This window comes from Erpetoichthys calabaricus, chromosome 4 (assembly GCF_900747795.2).
Source record: "Erpetoichthys calabaricus chromosome 4, fErpCal1.3, whole genome shotgun sequence".
Taxonomy (NCBI): Eukaryota; Metazoa; Chordata; class Cladistia; order Polypteriformes; family Polypteridae; genus Erpetoichthys; species Erpetoichthys calabaricus.
In genome coordinates this window covers 12,552,335-12,567,752 of record NC_041397.2, presented here as the reverse complement: position 1 = coordinate 12,567,752, position 15,418 = coordinate 12,552,335, and the positions used below count along the sequence as shown (strand labels likewise).

Here is a 15,418-nt window from a genome sequence, read left to right as displayed (position 1 = left end):
TAAGGAGGGAGAAAAGGACCAATGGGTTAAACAGAGGGACCGAGGTGGGAAAGATGTGCAGCAGGTTAGGATGATAAAGGATAAAGATGAAAACATACTCACAAGCGAGGAGGATGTGTTGAGAAGTTGGAAAGAGTACTTTGAGAGTCTGATGAATGAAGAGAATGAGAGAGAGAGAAGGTTGGATGATGTGGTGATACTGAATTAGGAACTGCAACAGATTAGCAAGGAGGAAGTAAGGACAGCTATTAAGGGGATGAAAAATAAAAAGGCCTTTGGTCCAGATGACATACCTGTGGAAGCATAGAGGTGTTTGGGAGAGATGGCAGTGGAGTTTTTAACCAGATTGTTTAATGCAATCTTGCAAAGTGAGAGGATGCCTGAGGAGTGGAGAAGAAGTGTACTGGTACTGATTTTTAAGAATAAGGGGGATGCGCAGAGCTGTAGTAATTACAGGGGAATATAATTGATGAACCACAGCATGAAGTTATGGAAAAGAGTACTGGAAGATCGATTAAGAAGGGAGGTGATGATTAGTGAGCAGCAGGATGGTTTCATGACAAGAAAGAGCACCACAGATGTGATGTGTGCTCCGAGGGTGTTGATGGAGAAGTAGAGAGAAGGCCAGAAGGAGTTGCATTGCATCTTTGTGGACCTGGAGAAAGCATATGACAGGGTGCCTCGAGAGGAGTTGTGGTATTGTATGAAAAAGTCAGGAGTGGCAGAGAAGTACGTAAGAGCTTTATAGGATATGTACAAGGGAAGGGAACAGGAGACAGAGCTGGAGGTGGCAGAGTTAAAGATGTTAAGAATTGCATTGGGTGTGATGAGGATGGACAGGATTAGGAATAGGAGTACATTAGAGGGTCAGCTCAGGTTGGAAAGGGGAGCAGCCAAAAGAAGAATAATATAATATTTTTTCTAAAAAAAAGAAAAACTACTGACTTGGCTAATGCTAAAAAGAGCAGTCACAGTGAAACATTGGTATAAAGGAGCCTGCGTAATGTTTTGACAGATTTCCGTTGTAAAAGTCCTCCGTATTAGTGTGTCTAAGAGAGGATGTTGCATTGTTCATTAAGGCACTCAGTTTTATCTTCATTCTCTGCTCCACTTCTGTTTTCCATTACTAAGCCTTCTTTTTTAATCAGTTTGTTGATTCGGTGGGCCTTTCATGAAGTGAGGTTATCAGTTCAGCACCCTACAGCACAGAAAATCAGAACTGGCCATCACAGAGTTATAGAACATCTAAAAAAATGTTCTATAATTATAATTAGAAAATGAATTGCTCCAGATACCCAAAGGTTATCAGGATTTATTCTATCAAGGCATGTAATAAATTATTTCTCACCTTCAAAGCAGGTAAACCAGGTCAACTTTTTAAACAAACTCTATAACCTATGTTTGTACAAACAAACAGTCCCAATAATAAACAGTGTTACAGAAAATAAGATTTTACATTTTATAGATCTGCACCAATAACTATCTAAAATATGTTTATTTTCACATTATTATCAAAACTATCCATAGGGAGATAAAGTTCAATCTTTCTGATAAATGTTTTTTTCCTCCAAAATTTCAATGACTAGAATGTGTTAAAAATTTGAAATTTAAAAGTCAGAATTACTCTTCCAATAAAATTCGTTTTTCTTTTTAGTATTTTTGTTTTTCTTTTAAATACCAGCACATAAAAAGACCAATTTCTTGTCAGCAAGTTAATCATATTTTTTCAATCATTTTTCTTCACACTTCATGACAGGAAGCTCGACAGAGACTGCTACTTAATGGGTTTGTCATATTTTGATAATTTGTCCATATTGGAAGTTTACAATTGATATTTCAATACCTTTCTACAATTTAAAATGTAAACAATTGAAACTATGACTTCTTATTGAACAAGAAAAATTATCTGAGTAAGAAAATCACAAATGACTCAGATGTGTTCAAAGGAAAATTTTAAATAGAGTTTTAATGTTTGGTTTCTGTAGCAGATGGAAATGTGAGCAGCTTAACCCTCTTAAAATAGCACAGCAACAGACAATTAATGGGTAAATATATCAGAAAGTGTCAAGTTCCCCTTTAAATGTAACTGCAGTATTGCAAAATGAGTTTTGAAAATCAGATTTTTTTTTTTTTAGCTTTCTTGGGGTGGTAGGACATGCATATGTTTAAAAATGTTTACATCACTGTAACCAATGTGAGCTTTATACATAATAAAAAAATGAACTTTGGGAATTTACCAGTTTTGAGGCTTATTTGTACATTACTCAATGTATACATTATGTGGCTAGTGTGTGTAGGAACATGGATGTCATTTATTAACCATTTCTGAGATGTGAAGTGTGCTATTGTAGCTCAAGAACACTGATGTTGAAGTCTGGAATTGCTGGATATTTGCTTTATTTTCAATAATCCAGTTTTATTTTTTGTATTTTATTCTTTAGTTATTCAAGTTGTTCTTTTTGGAGTGAAATGTATGTTATTTAAGTATTTATTCTATGTACAAACTTAAGCCTTTGTAAGAATTTTTCAAATTCTCATTGCCTTCACTTACTTATTATTAATTCAGGCTTGGATGATGAATTATCTATACAGTCACCCTTCTAGGGATGGAAAACCCACACAAACGTCAAAATTTGTGAATAGTACGTGACCCCCCCCCCGCACCCCCCCAACTGTGGCATGTCAAAGCTGGATATTTTTGTGGTTTAATTTATTACCATATTTTTCGCACCATAAGACGCACTTTTTTTTCCCCAAAAGAAGGTTGGAAATGTCTGTGCGTCTTATGGAGAGAATATTGCATCACAGACCATGATGTGTATTACCTGACAAAAGTCGACATCCGGGGTAGAGGGCGACAAAACTCACTGTTACGTTACAGGCATTCCCTCTGTGCTTGGAGGAATGTTAGACTCATTGACTCGGCATCTAATCCTTGCGTGTGCGTGAGTTGCGAAATGTAAACAAAGGCAAGATGGCATCGACATCTCACAAGGGAGCGAAGCGAGTGCAGAAAACAAATGTTTTGCACATTATCACTGAGTCGGACTTTTGTTGAGAGTGATCAGGAGATCGAACAACAGAGTGAGGAACTGGCATCAGCTGATCGGACACCAGCCGATGCTGCCCCAGCTGAGCGCTTTCGTGGCAGCCGATGCACCTATGGCAAGGTTCGTGTAGGAGGAATACCTAGACATTGATCCGTGGGAGCCAAACTGGCTACCGGACTTCACAAGACAGTATGGCTTGCTGTTAGACTCGACAGATTACCAGTCGCTGGACTACTTCAGGCTGTTCTTTCCTGAAGCTGCCTTTCAGCTACTGTCAGACGAGACAAACAGGTATGCAGAGCAATTTTTTGAATCGAGGGCTGTGCTTGCAACGCATTCTCGTTTTTCAAACTGGAAACCCACAACAAAACACGAGATGAAGGGCTTTGTGGCATTACAAATATAGATGGGATTAGACTGGCGATATAACTTCAGGGAGCATTGGTCCAAACGTGCGTGATGATAGGTATGTGCTCCTGCAAAGTGATTGTGAGCAACTGAGCTTCATAAATTCTGACATGAGGAGTTCTTGGGGTTTCCATAAAACTAGAAGAGTGCTTGAACCTTAAAGTCTCTCCTTATTTGTTAATGACAGTGATGATGTTTCTTAATACAGCTGTTGAATTTACATGGTTGAAATATTATCTGATCTGAAGAATAACTGAGGGCACAGTGAAGGTGGAAGGTAGCTGGCATAGAGTAGACCCCATGGCATGTGTTTACCAAAAATAACCTTTACTGTTAATTATATAGTATGCACTTACACTAAGAAAAGTTAAATAACACTTTTATATACTACAGTGATCCCTCGCTATATCGCGCTTCGCCTTTCGCGGCTTCACTCCATCGCGGATTTTATATGTAAGCATATTTAAATATATATCGCGGATTTTTTGCTGGTTCGCGGATTTCTGCGGACAATGGGTCTTTTAATTTCTAGTACATGCTTCCTCAGTTGGTTTACCCAGTTGATTTCATACAAGGGACGCTATTGGCAGATGGCCGAGAAGCTAGATTGCTTACTTTTCTCTCTCTCTTGCGCTGACTATCTGTGATCCTGACGTATGGGGATTGAGCAGGGGGGCTGTTCGCACACCTAGACGATACGGACGCTCGTCTAAAAATGCTGAAAGATTATCTTCACGTTGCTATCTTTTGTGCAGCTGCTTCCTGAAACGACATGCTGCACGGTGTTTCGCATACTTAAAAGCTCGAAGGGCACGTATTGATTTTTGACTGACAACAATCTCTCTCTCTCTCTCTCTGCTCCTAACGGAGGGGGTGTGAGCTGCCGCCTTCAACAGCTTTGTGCCGCGGTGCTCCTGACATGCACTCCTTTGAAGAGGAAGATATGTTTGCATTCTTTTAATTGTGAGACAGAACTGCCATCTCTGTCTTGTCATGGAGCACAGTTTAAACTTTTGAAAAAGAGACAAATGTTTGTTTGCAGTGTTTGAATAACGTTCCTGTATCTCTACAACCTCCTGTGTTTCTGCGCAAATCTGTGACCCAAGCATGACAATATAAATATAACCATATAAACATATGGTTTCTACTTCGCGGATTTTCTTATTTCGCGGGTGGCTCTGGAACGCAACCCCCACGATGGAGGAGGGATTACTGTATATATATTTTTAATATATTTTATATATTTTTGGCTTATGCGTTGTCTTCAAGATTCTACAACATTTTGGCAAGCTCAAAATATATTCCCCCTTCACTGTTCACGGCCTACTCGTGAAAAACCGAAACTGCAAATGTCAAATTTGCGCATCTTGTGGAGCTCCTATGTGTATAAAATGCTAATGTCTGTCCATCTGTCATGCCATTAATCACAAACTAATGGGGCTAGAACCTTAATCTTGGTCTTAATTAAAAATGTATGACCTGATATCTTCTGGAAAATCAAAAAATTTCAAGTAGTAGCAACCTGGTGGGCACTTTACAAATGGGCAAAAAAGGTTACTGTCCCTGCAGGCCCATCTATTGATGATTCCCGAGGACACAATACATAAATGTTCAGAATTCATTATCAGGTTCAGCAGTTTTTCAGCAGTTAATTGATTACTTGAACAAACATCCTATCCTTGAGAAGTTTCAGCCAGGTTTTAGAACAAATCATAGTACAGAAACAGCACTGGTTAAAGTAGCTAATAACTTATAGGTCAATGTGGACGGAGGCTGCATATCTATTTTTGTTCTCTTAAAATTGAATACAGCACATGACACCATACAGCACAGTGTTCTTAGTGGTTGGATCTCTCAGGCAGTGTCTTATACTGGATTCTGTCTTTTTAACAAATAGAAAATTCTTTGTTAGTGGTGGTCATAACTCATATAGTTCTGAAGTCCATAGTAGAGTATATGGAGTACTGCAAAGATTTATTTTTGGTCTGCTGCTTTATTCAATCTACATACTTCCATTAGGCCAGTGTATATTAAAAAATAAGGCTAACTACCACAGCCATGTAAACAACACACATCTTAATTTATCAACAGTGTACAGTGCAACAACTACAAGGGGATAACACGGCTCTCAGTGCCGGGAAAGGTCTTTGCTATGGTCGTCCTCAAAAATCCATGATCCCTTGCTCACCTACCAGCGACAGGAGCAGTCTGGTTTTACGCCTAAGAAGTCTACCATCCTGGCACTGAGGGTTCTCATGGAGCGCAAACCCGAATATCGGCAGAGTTTCTTTGTAACCTTTGTTGATTTTCGTAAGGCGTTCAACTCAGTTGATCGAGCTGCCCTGTGGGACATCCTGAGGGTTCGCGGGATCCCTTCAAGTTTGCTGGATATCATGGCCGGGCTGTACACTGGTACTGCAAGTGCTGTGCAGATTGGAGGCAAGACCTCTGCGTTTTTCCCAGTTGATTCTAGGGTTTTTTAGGGGTGTGTTCTGCTCCTACTCTGTTCAATGCTTGTATGGACTGGGTGTTGGGCAAGGTCATGGGGTTCAGCACCTGTGGGGCATCTGTTGGTGAAGAAAGATTCACGGATCTTGACTTTGCTGATGATGCTGTGATCTTCGCGGAGTCAATAGAGGTTCTGATCGGGGCGCTCAAGAGACTGAGTGAGGAGTCTGAGAGTCTGGGCTTGCGAGTGTCCTGGATAAAAACCAAGATCCAGGGCTTTAATGACCTTTTGGGCAAAGCTATCAGCAGTATGTCTGTCTGCGGAGAGAGTGTCGACCTTGTTGAGAGGTTTACTTACCTTGGCAGTGACATTCATGTCTCTGGTGACTCTTCCTATGAAGTCAATAGACGGATTGGGAGAGCATGGGGGGTCATGAGGTTGCTGGAAAGGGGTGTGTGGAGCTCCCGATATCTCTGCAAAAGTATGAAGGTCCAAGTCTTTAGAGTCCTGATGCTTCCTGTCTTGCTATATGGTTGCGAGATATGGACGCTATCCAGTGACCTGAGACGAAGACTGGACTCCTTCGGTCCTGTGTCTCTCCGGAAAATCCTTGGGTACCATTGGTTTGACTTTGTGTTGCTCATGGAGTCCCAAATGAGGCACATGACCTGCATTGTGAGGGAACGTCAGTTACGGCACTATGGCCATGTGGTGCGTTTCCCCGAGGGTGATCCAGATCATAAGATCCTCATTGTTGAGGACCCGAGTGGCTGGACCAGGCCAAGGGGTCACCCACGTAACACCTGGCTGCGGCAGATAGAGGGTCATTTCCGGAGGGCGGGACTGGACCGCGTGTCTGCCTGGAGGGTTGCTGACTGTGATCCTGAGCTGTTTTGCAGTATAGTGGGTGGGGTAATGCACTGTACCATGCTCCCTGACTTGACTTGTAATTATTTCTTTGACAGCTTGTAAAGCACTTTGAGGTACATTCTGTGTATGAAAATGTGCTACAGATAAAAACTGTTTTAAGTTCTAGGTTTGTAACAACAGGCAAATAGTTTTCTGTTGTTTAGATCAAGCCTTTTTGGACATTTAACTTTAGAACTGTGAGTCTACATGTTCACTAGTACCTCAAATAAATATGTTCACTTTCCAAAGACTTTTGTAACTTTTGTTTAAAATATTTAAAAATGTCTTTCCAGAGCAGGCCTAAATTAAGAGAATACTACACCCTTTTTAAAATCTGCTACTTAACCTGTGCTGTTTATAGTGATGGCTGAGAAAAACTATTAATCATATGTTTTCATGGAGAATGGAGATCATAAAAGATTATGATACCTCAAGCTTCAGTGGGGGCCTGCAGTGGGCCAATATGAATAACAGCAAACAATATTAAAATGTTTATAGAAACAAAATTCTGCGGTGGGTTGGCACCCTGCCCAGGATTGGTTCCCCGCCTTGTGCCCTGTGTTAGCTGGGATTGGCTCCAGCAGACCCCCGTGACCCTGTGTTCGGATTCAGCGGGTTGGAAAATGGATGGATGGAAACAAAATTTCTAAGTACTTGTGTACATGTCAGTTATTCAAAAAGTGATTCCCTTGAGGCTTTAGGTTCCTATTTATGATGTTTGATGATTATTTTGAAAGTACACATTTAATATTATTTCAGTAATAAAGCATATATTTTGCACATACGACTGGATAACTTGACATGTGAATTTTGTTTTTTCCCATTAATGTTTTTAACATCATTTGTCACATAGCAATGGTCACTATTGGTTTCTATTATAGTATAAACTTTTTCTCACTCCATTCTGCATGAAAACATGAGATTAAATATATTTCTTGGCCACCAATACAAACTACATGGAGTATGTAACATCTCTCTATTACAAAAAAAAATCTTGGAAGGAGACGAGACATGATTGTCTCAGAGACACTTTCACATCACGCGAGACGAGTCTTCGTGCCAAGCGAAGTAACCACACCTGGGACCGGAAGCCCCGCGAGACAATACCTTATGCAAAGAGATCTGGAAAAGTCCTGCATGGTTATGTCAGACACATTTCTTGTATAGAGAGAAAAAAATGATATTCACTCACGGGCAGTTATACGTTGCGTTGTCACGATGTAATTCCAAACACGGAATCAAAATTCAATGCAATATTGACGAAAAGGTAAAAGCAAAAAAGAGATTGAATATATGGACATAGGTGATAAAAAGTGCGCCGCACAAAATGCATATCATGCGGCACGGCAACAGCAGCAAGCTAGCAGCTGATCGAGCAAAGAGGAGGTAAAAAAAAAAAAAACTGTGTTTCCCATTGTATCACCGTTTAAGAGGGGGTGTCGGAGGAGCAATCGCATCTCCTTGGAGTGCGTTCAGCCCCCTCTTCACAATGCGAGAGGCATGGTTGGCGCGTAGCATTTGCGGGGTAGGTGAGCGAAGCCCCCTAGTATTAAAAAAAGAAAACATTTTTGAAGAGTATTCCTTTACACTGCTGCTAATAAATAAAGAGCCCAAAACCAAAAACTCAATTTGTAACTCAAAAGAGACAAAGAGGACAAAATATTTTTGCTAATACGCACGACTTGGTGCTCCATTCAGAGCATGATCTAAGTACCTGCTGTGGCGGAGTGGTGCGTGTTTGGTTAGACATGCAAGTGAACCCACACTGACGACTCTCTTAAAAACATAACAGCCACTTAGAACTGCACACTGAAATGTTTTTATTGCCAGACACATCACCAAACAAACTCAAAACACATCACCAAAGAAACTCAAACAAACTGCTACTGGGAGAGGAAAAAAACAAAACCCCTCATATTGGCTTGAGGGAAGTTCAAAAGCATCATTGCTTCGTTGCTGTTAAACCTGCTTATACAGAAATTAATGCAATTAAGACCGGAAATGTAAACTCTAAACCAGTGGTTCCCATCCTTTTTTAAGCCATGCCCCACCTAGGCCTCTCTAAAATGTCATGATGTCCCCCACTGTAACATATACCTTATTCTTATTATTACCTATTCAAAAAGTGAACTCCTACTCAGGTGGAGGAAGCGCATAATGTCATTAATTTGGTCTAAAAAAGCCTCCAAAGAACATGGAAACAAACAAGGGAAAGTATTGTTGAAGTACTGACAAAGAAATCACTAAGAAATTGTTAAAAAAAAATTATATAATATGAAGAAATATGAAAATACAGCAAATAACAGTTTTGAAAACATATAATAAGAGATGTGATATTCATAAATATAAAATAACTTTAATGACAGTTTTTTCTGTAATATTTTGATCATTTTATATTTTTGTTATATTGCAAAATTTTATACTCATTGTTACAACTCATATTATTTCAATGGTAAAAAAGATTTCTAAATAGAAAAATCCATGCCGGTTATAAAATCATAAATTAAAGGGTTCTTCACCATCCCTTCTATGTTTATATAAATATATATATTTTCTGTAAAAAATAAAAATCATTTTTTTCTATCATATCCGGACCTATTGTAGGCATGGAGCTGGACAGTTTGACATCTGTGGCGGAGCGACGGGCGCTCAGCAGGCTCCCATCAATTATGGAGAATCCACTGCATCCACTAAACGGTGTCATCTCCAGACAGAGGAGCAGCTTCAGCGACAGACTGCTGTCACCGTCCTGCTCCACTGACACATTGAGGAGATCGTTCCTCCCCCAAACTATGCGACTCTTCAATTTCACCCGGGGGGTAAACGTTAACATTATACAAAGTTATTGTTTGTTATACCTGCATTTTGTATTACTCTTTACTTTAATATTGTTTTTTGTATCAGTATGCTGCTGCTGGACTATGTGAATTTCCCCTTGGGATTAATAAAGTATCTATCTATCTATTTTTATTTAGTGAATTTCTGTTTTTTCATTTTATAAATTGTTTAGCGTACCTAGATTCTCGAATTGCCCCCACTAAAAAAATCAAATTGCGTCACGTTGGCAATCACCGCTCTAAACACTACCTGTGAGGAAAGGCTCTGCAGCCGATAAAGAGAAACATCAATAAATCTGGCTATATAATATGCTGTAATGCAATTCAGGGAAGGAGCATCAGAGTCTCTATGGATTCTTTTCTGTGATGGCCGTCAAAGAAGAGAAGCAAGAAGTTTTTTTTTCCTACAGTAATTCACAGTTTAGACAACAACTACCACTTTTATTTTTGGCAAACCATCAGAGTTCACTTTGACCTCACCAGCATGGTGATGCAAAAGAGAACATCCAGCCATTCATTGTTTTATCTGCTTAATCCAGTTCAAAATAAAAAAGGATCAGGCATCAGTTTTAAGACAGGAATCAGTTATGGCCAACTGGATGTGAGGTTAACACCACATACTGTTAGGAATGATATTCATGAGATGCTATGCTAAAGACAATGCATTTGTGAGGCATTTTCTGGAATACTCTGAACAGATACAGTGCATACAAATGACAGGGGAGAAGGTGAAAGAATTTGTCCCACCACCAGATCTATCCCAGATGGACAACCAAAACGTTCAGCTTAAAAACGATAAAAATCCCACCCAATTGCCATTTTTCCTTGCACTGATGTTTACAATACATTAAGTACTGTGAATCCATTCTGCTATATAATGCAAGGAGCTATCTTTCTTGACTGAAGATACAGCTAAAATTGAATTCCTATAACCAATCTAGTACTTCTAGTAAGAAAAACCCTTGACCCTATTCATGCCACTTAATTTTTTTGTAATGGTGAAAATTAATTTCAAGTACTTCAGCAATCTCCATAGTACAATCAATGAATAAACACAGCAAATTAAATGAATATGGAAAACATTTTCTTCTACTGACTACATCTTACAACAGCAAAGCATGTCCAAAACGCAACCCGTGGCTTCAATTTTTGCGTGGTTATTAGAAAGGTTTTCTTCATACAAAGAATCATAGACAGATGGAATTAATTACTAAGTAGTGTAGTAGAAGTTAGAAGTGACTTTTTTACATCTTGACTCAATATTACTTTATTTTGGAGAAATTAGGTGAATACTACTGGTGAGCCTGTTGGGTGAAATGGCCTATTCTTATCAAAAACTGTTCCGGTTTTCTAATTATAAGAGCCAATCTTGGAAAGTTAAAGTTTTGAGTTAAACTCATATTAATGTTTGCTTAATTTGAATAGAATATGATTTTCTTTTATAGTCATGGACAATGGTATACTGTAGTCTTTTTCCAGTATAAGTTAGTAAGAGATAGAACTTTCTTGTTATAACTGAGATACAGTGTGATCATTGAGTCAGTTGTTGTTTAGAACAGGTCCCAGTACGCAGGGACTTGAAAGACCCATTTTCAACTTAGAAATGGGGTACGCATACAGTTTTCTGACCATCATCATTTAGAAATGGTTCAGAAACGTTTGAAGTGATTTGTAACGATTTGAAATGTAATAAGACTTAAGTTTTGAACAGAACTTTTCTTAACAAGAACTTTCTGGGTTTTTTTTTTTTGCTATTTAATGATTTCTTTTATGTGTGAACTGTTTTACATTGAATTTTATCTAAAACTTTTAAAAAACGAAGATATTTTGTCTGTAGAATCTTTTTGGCACGTCAGGCTTTTGTTGAATCCCATTTTTTTAAGTTAGAGCTGCTGAACTTTGGTAATTTTGGAAAAACGCAGCTACACTTATTTTGTGAGTGTGTACCTATAGTATCATCTCACGAAATTCTGCCATTTTTGACTAGGTCAAAGACTTATTGATAATGTCCAGTCAAAGGGAATAAAAATTAAAATTTTAACAATTCCCTTTTGGGACAACAGCTTTGCCGACAAGTCAGAAACGTTACAACTACCTGACTAGACCCTATAATAAACTCCTAACAGAAACAGCAGCAATTATGATGAACAATTACCTCCTGGTAAAATATCTCAAAAGATTATCCTCCAAAAGTATAACTCATAATTAAAATGCAGCAACACCATAAGCCTTTTATGAGCTTTAAAACAAACACCGGCTAAGCCAAACATCAAAGGAAAAGAGGAGAATATAAAGCTTATCATCACCGACTCCGATTTCTCCAGACTTTCTGATATATATGTTAATGCCAGCTTCTTCTATAAAGGTACAGAAATTTTAGCCAAGAGAGAAAGTAAATCTGCATTGTGAGTTCCAATTCTGCCATCTGTTATTTACTCACTCATCACCATTAAAAATCAAGCATCCCTGAGCCAAAAAGATAAGAGCTGTTTGAAAATGACCATGTTTCGACTGGAATAGACTAAAAGCAACTACCGTCAGCCTATACAAGCAGAGCTCCAATCATTAATAAAATGAAAAGTAGTCATATGGAAATAATCTAACAACAACTAATAATCTTTAATAAAAAGTTCAAAATTTGGCAAAATAACAGCTTTTTATGATCACATAATTACAAATGGGAAGGAGAAAATGTTTTTATTAAATTGGGTTTTGTAAAACTTTTTTTTGTTGCAATCAACAGTTGGAGAGTTTGGAAATGTATTATTTATTTGGACATGTGATTAATTAATTTTGCTGCCCTTCTTCCTTACAGTTGATTTCTGTCTGAGACAAACAGCATTATTTTATTCCCTCAGATGAGTTTTTCCCAGTGAGTTCTGGCACAGATATACAATAGAAAAAAAAAAAATAAAATTTTGTGTAGACACAAATTAAATAAAATTTACATCTGCTCTGAATAATGGCTCGAACTACCAACTGTGAGTTATGGTAATAGGGCCTTATACGCCGAGTTTCCTAGTGTGTGCTTGGTGTGTGGGTGTGTTTGTGTGTGTCCTGCGGTGGGTTGGCACCCTGCCCAGGATTGGTTCCCTGCCTTGTGCCCTGTGTTGGCTGGGATTGGCTCCAGCAGACCCCCGTGACCCTGTGTTCGGATTCAGCGGGTTGGAAGATGGATGGATGGATGGATGGATGGAGAAACAATAAAAGACACTGAAAATAACTCCAAAACAAGCTTCTTTATAACTGCAATCATTAAAAAATACAAAGTGATAAGCATGAAAAATTAATTAAATTACACAAAGCTGAAATATATACTGCATATACTTAATCAAAGCAGCAACAATCAATTCAAGATTACATATGTTATGTATAAAACAGTAAAATCTTTAAAAATTCAGTATTATAGGATAGAAATCTACATGAATATTACAAAAAAAGAAAAAACAAAACAAGGATGTGGGGTAAAAAACATAAGCAATATATACAAAATTTAAAAAAAACTGAGGTACCATATTAATTTATATATTTTTATTAAATATAAAATAATTATATTTAATTCATATAATTTATATCTCTCTATTATAAAAAAAAATCTTGGAAGGAGACAAGACGTGATTTTCTCGGAGAGATGAGTCCATGCCCAAGGCCAGAAATAAAAGACAAAGAGTAGATGACAAAGTAGAACGTTGTAAAGAATTCAAAAATGTTGGCAAGGTACGTATGCAGAGTAGGTTAGAGATAATGGAAGTACGAAAATTCGAAAGTCTCAAAAAAAAGGATAGGAAAGATCGCATTAGCACAAACAAATGGAAATTATTACTCGGTGAAATAATGGAACAGCAAAAAGAGATCGAATATATTGTTCTGATTTAAACTTTAAGTTGGAGACTTGTAGATCATCGAATTCATGTTGCCAGCGATAATTAAAAGATTCCAAAAAACACTGGCGCTGTATGAAGTCCCGTGAGACAAAGACTTTTAACATGAGATTCTTTCAAGTCACGCACTACCTACAGCTATTTTCAAACAAGACCACAGTCATCTAACCTCAGTCGTCTGAATGCTTTTGGCAGACACATTTCCTGTGCTCTCAGCTCTTATAAACTTTATCAGGACAATAATTTTATACGTTCTAGATGACACGTCAACAATGAAGTGTAGAAGAAAGAGCAGGGACAAACATTCGAAAAAGTTGTTTTATTTATTAGAAAGAAAGAAACTATATTCACTCAAAGGTAGTTATACGTTGCATTGTCACGATGCAAGTCCGATGCGATCTTGAAGAAAAGTTAATTCCAAATATTGTTTTTACTAAAATTTTAAAGTAAAAGTGAAAATAATGCATATGTAACAATTACCATGAAAATAACAAACTCTTAAAATTGTATATCCAGTTAAACAAACCCAGGGGTGGCAGAGCCCCCTATAATATATGTATACATACTGTATATAAGGCTAAGGTAAATGCTGTATGTGACACGGTTACTCGTGAACTACTGGGGCTAGAATCTTGATCTTAATCGAAAGATATCACCTGATATGTTCTGGAAAATCGAAAAAGTTTAGTTAGCGGAAACCTGAGCAGGGGGACCTGTTCTACACATGGAAAATGCCAAAGTCTATCTGTCTGTCTGTCGAACAATTACTTGCAAACTACTGGGGCTAGAATCTTGATCTTGGTATAAATCGAAAGCTTATGACCTGGTCTGTTCTGAAAATTCAAATAATAGTTAGGGCAATCTCAGCTAAGTGACTTGTGTTTGTGTATTTATTCTTTATGTTCTGGAAATTCAAATATTTTAGTTTTTGGCAACATGGTGACCACTTTACTGGTACCGCAAGCCTATATGCAGATAATCTCCCAGAACACACATGGATATTTATGTGTTCAAAATTCATAATGAAGTAGAGGTACTGTGTTTATTGTTCATCAAACATAAAACATTTATTTAATCTGGACCAAGTGACACGGCTGTAAGAAAAAGATGAGCACAGACATCTGCTGAGCGCCATGCAAGTTAAATGAGCCACTAGAAGTAATGCATTTTATTTTAGGATCACGGGGTCATGTCTTTCACTACTTTGCTCATTTTTTTTCCTGTTTATCCCTTGTGATATTTTGATAATCGTAAGATCTGACAGAGTGTAACAAACATTTATCAATAAAATACAGTAGCTCATTCCTAAAAAGTTGTTTGTGGTCCTGTCTTAGTTCCAGTGTTACTATATGAAACAAAGCCTTCATTTTGTATACTTTTGAATTAATGACCCTCTGCTTTCAGGATTTTTGAACACACTGACTGTATGACCCTCTGCCTTTTCAGGGGCTTGGTCATTCTTTTTGGCCTTTTACTGAATGACCCACTGCTCTCTTGTTTTTGTAAAATCTCTGACACTATGCTATACACTAATTAGTATTATACCGCACAGAAAGATGAGATGAGTTGCAGCAAACTGCAAGCAGAATAAGGGATAAAGAGCAGAAACACCACCCTCCTGCAAATCTCCAACCAAAGAAAAAAAAAAGATCTAGCATAAATCTGCGAGGTGAAAAATGTCATTGACTTTTCTTCTTTAACATGCAAATAGAAAACAAAAATGCAAAACAGTATCTGCATTTGTGTACAAGACGAAACTTGCGCTACAGCTTAACTTAGCATATGAACTCACTCTATTGACTCTCCATAACTTTAAAACGGACAAAGTGGCTTAAGAAATATTAATGTATTAATCTATAATCCATAACCCAAAGAGTGAAGCTC

At 37.9% G+C, this 15,418-nt stretch overlaps 1 protein-coding gene across 3 annotated transcripts in view; it reads right to left on the bottom strand.

Annotated features, from left to right (window-relative positions):
• arhgef7b (Rho guanine nucleotide exchange factor (GEF) 7b) overlaps positions 1-15,418 on the bottom strand; it is a 252,559-nt gene that overhangs the window by 142,431 nt on the left and 94,710 nt on the right. The gene's annotated exons all lie outside the window — the stretch shown is intronic.